Genomic DNA, 7362 nt, shown 5'->3' with positions numbered 1-7362 from the left:
AAATTGAATAATTCATTGCTGGTCTGAGGCTTGCCTTGTTTTACACTTAGTAGAATTTACATTGTTTTCACAAGCAGCAGATATCAATATTTAAAGGAATTTCAAATTCCTGTTCAAATAGACAATCATCTTGGTGGCAAACTTTTGTTGAAATCTTACATAACTCAAGCTTTATTAAAAAGCCAACATAATTGAAAATAGGTTCTCCCTGTAAAGGCTTAAGTAACCAAAGCTTGAAACAGTTAATTTACAAGTAAGCAAACGAAACAACAAAGCCCCTGCAGCAGACCCTGCTGAAATACTTTTAAAAATCTAAATGAGCCCACCTGGTGTGGCTCAGTGGTTGAGCATTGACCTATGAACCAGGAGGTCACAGTTCCTTTCCCAATCAAGGCACATGCCCGGTTTGCAGGCTCGATCCCCAGTAAGGGACATGGCAGGAGGTAGCCGATCAATGATTCTCTCTCATCATTGATGTTTCTATCTCCCTCTCCCTTCCTCTCTGAAATTAATTTAAACAAATAAATAAATAATCTAAACGAGCTTAATCTTTTCGAAAGTTATTTTCGCTTAAAAGCTATAAAATCAGTCATCTTAAATCTACAAAGAAGGGAGGTCTTTATGGCACCATCTCTTTAGAACCTCCTCTTTTTCATCAAATTTGGCCACAAATTTCTTTGCGCCCTTGTTTTCAAATGCCTCTTGCAGAAAAGGCCAAGAACAAACATGGAAGAGTAACTGCCTAGGCAAGCAGGAAAGTGTTCCGAACTAGCATGCAAATAGCATAGAGTTCGGGGTTAATCTCTGGAACTCCATCTGAACCATGACTGACTTTGAATGGGATCTAGAACAGGAACTTGAAGCTCTTCTGGGTGGCGGGACACACAAGGAGCCTTCGAGGGTGGAGCAGGTAGGGGAGGTTTGGAAGGAGGCTGGCTCCTCGATCTAGATTTTTACTTTATATCACCTTTTCCATCTTCTTCAGGGGAATGATCGAGAACGAGACCTGCGTGGAGACTCCCCATACTCATCCCTAGACCTGTTTCGAGAGTGCAATGGGAGGCCTCATCGGCCTTGGGCTTTTTGCTCTTTGATCTAGATTTCTAGCCTTTTGCCCAAGACCGTGAACAACCTTTGCTCGAAGACCTGGATCAGGAACGACTCTTTGAGATACTGTGCCATCTGCTGCGGCTGCTCAACTCGTGACCTTGATCTGCTTCCAGTGTAAACCGCCTAAGTTTAGTTCATGCTTTATCTTTAATGAGCCTAATATTTTTGCCATTTGTTTCTGTGCCATCCAGTTCATCCAAAGCAAGCTTCATGTGAGAGTAAGAGCGGGACTCAATTTGACCCCTTCGTTTGTGAGTTCTTTGTGAGCATCTGCATCGGTTACTTCGCCGGTTTATCTCATGAGACGCTTTAAATCTTGCCAACTGTAACGACTAGAAAGATTTCTACCCTAAGCCTGAATTCCGTTCCAACAGGTGGGCCGGATTTGTCTCTTCCCGCCGCTCTCCGCCTGCTGTATCCTGCTCCACCCCGCGGCATCGGTAGCTGTAGCCATGGGGACAGCGCCCTGTGCTCCGTGATCATGCACCGCAGAGGTTCTTGCGGTTCATCTGTACAGGGCGTAGGGAGTCCTCCAACTCCACGAAGCAGCACCCATTTTTAAGGTCTATTTCGAGGAGTCGGCCATCGTCACTGAAAAGGCGCTGGATGTCCTTCTCCCAGACGTGGTAGTCAGGGGTCCCCATGGACACGTGGCGTATCTGTGGCTGGAGATCCCCACTCCCCCCCTCCCCCACACACACCCCTGCTACCATCACCACCAGGGCTGACCACAGGCAGAAGCCGCGGTCCAGTACTGGGTGGTAAGAGCCCAAACCTCACTTCACAGGGCAGCCGCGGCCAAGTCCAGCCCACAATGGCTCCAGCCTTTCCTGTATTGAATCAGGGCTGGCCTATGTGAGCAGTAGAATGCGGCAGAGGTGACAGTATATGGATTCTGAATTAGCTCACAAAGGCAGTGAGATTCTACCTTGTTCTTTTAAATCACTTACTCTGGGGAGAGCAGCCACCATGGCATGAGGACACCCAAGCTCTCCTGCGTTGAGGCCCATGTACAGAGGAACGGAAGACCCCAGCCTACAGCCAGCACTGACTGGCCAGCCTCCCCAGTGAGCCTCCGTGAATGAGAATCCTTCAGCCCCAAGTCAAGCCTTCAGATGAGTGCAGCCCCAGCAAGCCCCTAACTGGAACCTCATGAAAGACCCTGTGCCAGAACCACCTGGCAGAGCTGCTTTCAAATTCCTGACCCATAGAAACCATGAGAGATAATAAATGATTAGTATTGTGTTAATCCAGGGTTTAGCAAACTTTTATATAAAGAGAGTAAAAATATTTTAGCCTTCCTGGACCACATAGTCTCTGTTCAAACTATTCAGCTCTGCACAAGTAGCCATAGGTTATACGTAAACAAATAGGCATGGCCGTGTTCCAATAAAACTTTATTTACAAAACCAAGCAGTGGGCCAGGGTTAGCCTGAGAACGACAGTTAGCAGACCTCTGAGGACAATGGTTTGCAAAGCCACTTCGTTTTGTGATTTTTTTATGCCGCGATATAGAACTAACCCATTCCCTGGATTTGTGGAGTGACGTGAATGAACACCTCACATTTCAGACAAAGCACACTATCGGTGATTTGGACGCCAGATGAGAAGCTCCTGGCAGGGCAAGCATAAAAAGGCAATGGTCCCAGGAAGAGATGATGAGCCAGGCTTGAGTGGGAGCTGTATGGACCCAGGTGATGGCATACATGTCTTTTGTGCTTCCTGCCAATTAACGGCACAAGAAAGATATTAAAGCCGTAATGGAAACCTTTCCCTTGAATTCTCCCTGCACTGTCTAGTGCTGACTTTAAACTGTCCGAATAATGAGCAAATGGGACAGTGCTGAGCAAAGCTGGCATGGGGCACGCTCTGAAGCTCTTAATGAGACTGCCAACATCAACTGAGCCATGCGCCTAGAACAAAGAGCCACCCCAAGGAGGGTCCTGGGAACACTGCCTGTCACCCAGTCTCTGCCCCTTCCGTGTGTCTTCTGCAGCCTGTTCCTCACAGCTCCTCTGAGGACCCAGTTCCCACCCGTGCTAGGATCAAGGTTGCAGCTGGGCCAGTGCACAGCCTGCGACAGACCTGAGCCTGAAACATCTGTACATGTGGGGATAGGGCAGCAGAGGGAGCAAGATGCTCAGGAGCTGGGGAGTGTGGGGGCGGGATGGAGAGCATGGAAAATTCAGGAAAGAAGAAGAAAAAAGGAGGAAAGGGGAGGGAAGATAGAATCAAATAGGCTAGATACAGCGTGTAAACCACATTTCAGAATCTGGCTTCTCTCCTGGCCCATCCCTGTGGATCCCATTCTATAGCAACCTAGGTAGCTACAGCCTTTGATCCCAGGGCTGCACAGAATAGTGACAGTCTTCCAGAAATCCCAGCAGCAGTTTGGGGGTTCACTCTAATTGGCCCTCAGTGCCCACATGCCCAAGCAATCACTGTGACTAAGAAATACCTAAGTCCAGTGCTCCATCCCCAGTCGTCCTGGACGGAGGGAAGGAAACCAGGGCATTTTCCAGGAGAAAAGGGAATGGATGCTGGGAGGATGGAGTCACAAACCATGAATGCCCCCTTTAGAATGCACTGGCTGGTCAAGGATGTCTTTCCGATCCCTTCCTTGTACAAAAGGAGAAATCAGGCTCAGAGAGGGGAGGGATGTGCCTATTGTCAGACAGCTTGTCAGTGGTGCTATGGACTGAATGTCTGTGAGCCTCTAAAACTGGTAGTTAACGCTCTAGCCTCTAACAGGATGGCATTAGGAGGTGAATGAAGCCTTTGGGAGGTGTTTAGGTTTAGATGAGGTCATGGGGGCAGAGCCCCACAGTGGGATTAGTGTCCTTGAAAGAAGAGGAAGAGACCAGTGCCCTCTCTCTCTTACTGCCACGTGACAAAGCCTGGGCAAGATTAGGCCCTGCTCTCTGGCAACAGTCTCCTCAGGGGCAAGGCCAAAAGAGCCAGGCCCCCAGGGAGCCAATGGGTCTGAGGCCACCAGTTGAGATGTCCAGGGCAGGGGCTGTGAGGTCTTACACAAGGACTTGAAGTATGGGCTGAGTTTGTATGTGTGGAGAGCAGGGAGGAAGACAGGGGTTTCCTCAAAGGGAGTTCTCTCTCCCGGCTCTCTCTCCTTTGAGAACCTAACAGTCTGGTGGCAGAATAAGACAGGTGGACAGACAGTTGCCACAGAGTGTGACCAAGCTATTATAGGATAAGCATTTAGAGAGGGTGTAGGGCCCTGCCCAGCTTGGGGAGATCAAGGAGGCTTCCTGGTGGCAGTGATGTTTACGCTGAATTTTGAAAGATGAGCACCAGTTAGCGAGGAAGAGAGGAAAGGCCTTCCCAGTGATGGGAACATCATGTACAAAGGCACAGAAACACAAAGCTCATGATGTGGTTGCAAAACAGTAAATAGTTCCCTATCGCCAGATGTGCCACAGAAAAGTGGGCAATGGGGCTGGGGGTGTAAGCAGGTGCTGATGGCGCAAACTGTGTCTGAAGCTGGCCAGGGCCCTAACTTTATTCCCCAAGCTCTGGGGGAACAGGGAAGGGTGGATTGCAAGATGGGCAGTCACCGCTCGTAAATCAGCAAGTGGCTTTGATCTTGGGAGGCCTGGAAGTGGCACAGGTATGTAAATCAGGACTCCTGGTTGTAGGGGGCAGAAGCTGGCGAACTCAGACCACCTTGGCCCAAAGCACAGTTTGGGAAGGATCCTGGGATGACTTGTGTTATCCATCCAAGTTGTGTGAAACGTCTGTGGGGAGATGACTGTGTAACTTGGTACTTTCCTTCTGGAAGACAGTTGAGCAATATGAGCTAAAGCCTAAAACATACATATTCTTCAAATTTCGAATTGTACTTCTAAGAATTTATCCTAAGAAAATTAGTAAGGATGAGGGCAAAGATTTCGCCTCCAGGATGTTCATTGCAACACTATATAGGAAATAGCTGGAAACCATCTGAATGTCCAACAATAAGAGTCTGGTCTGGACATCTGATGATGGACTATTCTTTATGCATTTGATCTGTTGCTGTGGTGAAGATTGACAGTTCCCAGATGTTTGTCCATGGGCCAAGGCTGCTCAGTAAAAAGTTTTTGCTGGTCTATGGCAAACTCAGAAAAATAGGAACCACAAAAAGATGTTCATAAAACTTTTTTTTCCTGTAACATTATCTCCATTTTACTTCTTTGGCTTGATGATGATAATGGATAAGTTTTTACTTCTTTCCAAGCTGCACATAACAAAATATTGTTAACTAGAGGCCCGGTGCACGAATTCATGCACCAGGGGGGTCCCTTGGCCTGGCCTGCAGGATCGGGCCAAAACCAGCTCTCTGACATCCCCCGAGGGGTCCCGGATTGCAAGAGGGTGCAGGCCAGGCCAAGGGACCTCACAGGTGCACAATCAGGGCCAGGGAGGAACTCGGGAGATTGGCCGGCCAGGGAGGGACCATGGGAGGGCTCCAGGGAGTGTCTGGTCCATCTCGCTCAGTCTCGATTGGCCTGACTCCAGCAGCAAGCTAACCTACCAGTTGGAGTGTCTGCCCCCTGGTGGTCAGTGCATGTCATAGTGAGCAGTTGAGCAGCCTTAGCATATCATTAGCATATTACGCTTTGATTGGTTGAACGGCCGACTGGATGACTGGACACTTAGCATATTAGGCTTTTATTATATAGGATGGTGGCATAAACAAATAGGAGCTTATTTTTTCATGTTAAAAGAAGTCTGGAGATAGTGACCACTGGGGAAGTTTCAGTGCTCACCAATGTTAGGCAGATAGGAGTCTCTGTGATTCTTCCCCTCAGGTCCCAAGAAAGTTGCCACTGCTCTTGGCATTATATCCATGGGTCAAGGTAGGAAGAGGGGGGATGAGATGGTACCAATGACTTTTTGTTTTTTACAGGAAAGCAAAAGCATTCTCAGAAGTCTCCAGCAGACTTCCTCAATGTGTCATTAGCTAAATTAGGGCACAAGGCCACTCTTAGCTGCAAGAAAGTCTAGGAAATCAATAATCTGGCAAAAGGAAATGAGATTACCATGTTGGGTTTACTAATGATGATTAATTGTCTGGGAGTGAGTGCATGGCCCCTCAAATAACACCAAGAAAAAAGGGGTAGAGAGGTAGGAAATAACTATTGAGAGGGGAGCGAGCCATGCCTGCCACACTTGATGAAAAAATAGTTGGTAACTCTAGATTTTTGGAAGGTAGAATTTACTAGCCCATGAAATGGTAAAGACTAGGGACCAGTGGAATAAAATGACTGGTTTTCAAATCAGATTCCTGTGTTGCCCAGAGTTATGTAGAGGCTGCTGTTGGGTGAGAAAGTGGCAAGAAGGGATGGAGGTACTAGCCCCCAATCTTTCTTCAACCCAAGCACTTACACATTCATCTGAATATCATATTGAGTGTCCCATAAAATTCCACTTGATGTATGTGTATATGTATATGTATGCTTGTGTATATCTTAATACATATATATATTGATACATGTGTACTTTAGATAGATGATAGATAGATCGATCTAGTAAGATAGGCAGCAGTTATTTCAAACTGGTGACCCCTGGAGCCCAAATCATTATTTAAAATCTCTTTGACTTTTAAATGTCGACACTGGCTATCTATTACTCCACAGATTCAAACATTTCTGATATTTTTAAGATCACAATTCACATATTTATATTAATTCTTATATAAATTAATTTACCCTACTCACACATTTACATTCATTTTAATACCATCCAATTCACATTTACATTAACTGCCTGGCCCCTGAGCATTTGGGTTATGACTCCTGAATGTGCCAGGCATTAACAATGGCTCTCTCTCTGGATCATGGTCGTTTTTAATTTTTTCTTTTTCCTGGTCTGGCCTGTCTAATTTTGCTAAAATAAACAGACATGGCTTTTGTAATAAGGGAAAAAGACGCCCTTTTAATTAAAAAGTAATAACAATGCAGCCTGTGATCCTGAGGGCTGTTTGGGCCACGCTCCATCTGCCCCCACTGAGCCTGGCTCTTCTGACGGCTGCCTCCCCATCCTGCCTCAAATGTGTCGCCAAGTGAGTGGCTGGGGTCCCGGCCTTGCCCTGTGAGTGAGGCTCCCCCCAGAGGTGTGAGTGGGAGCTGGGGGCTGGACGACCTCTGAAGAATGGGCCTTTTCCCAAAAAGAACCTGTAAACCCAGCTGAAGCCTGGGGGCCGTTTTGGAACAGAGGGAGACGGGGGTGGAGGGGAGCCAGGTGCGCGGGCGAAGG

General features: G+C 47.4%; 1 pseudogene; it reads right to left on the bottom strand.

The window, feature by feature from the left end:
* Window positions 1-768: 768 nt before the first annotated feature.
* On the bottom strand, window positions 769-1754 carry LOC102438618 (annotated as a pseudogene).
* Between the last annotated feature and the right edge of the window lie 5608 nt (window positions 1755-7362).

The sequence above is a fragment of the Myotis lucifugus genome, unplaced genomic scaffold, assembly GCF_000147115.1.
Source record: "Myotis lucifugus unplaced genomic scaffold, Myoluc2.0 scaffold_60, whole genome shotgun sequence".
Lineage (NCBI taxonomy): Eukaryota > Metazoa > Chordata > Mammalia > Chiroptera > Vespertilionidae > Myotis > Myotis lucifugus.
Note: the sequence above shows the minus strand (reverse complement) of the source record. Positions and strands in the feature narration are given on the sequence as shown.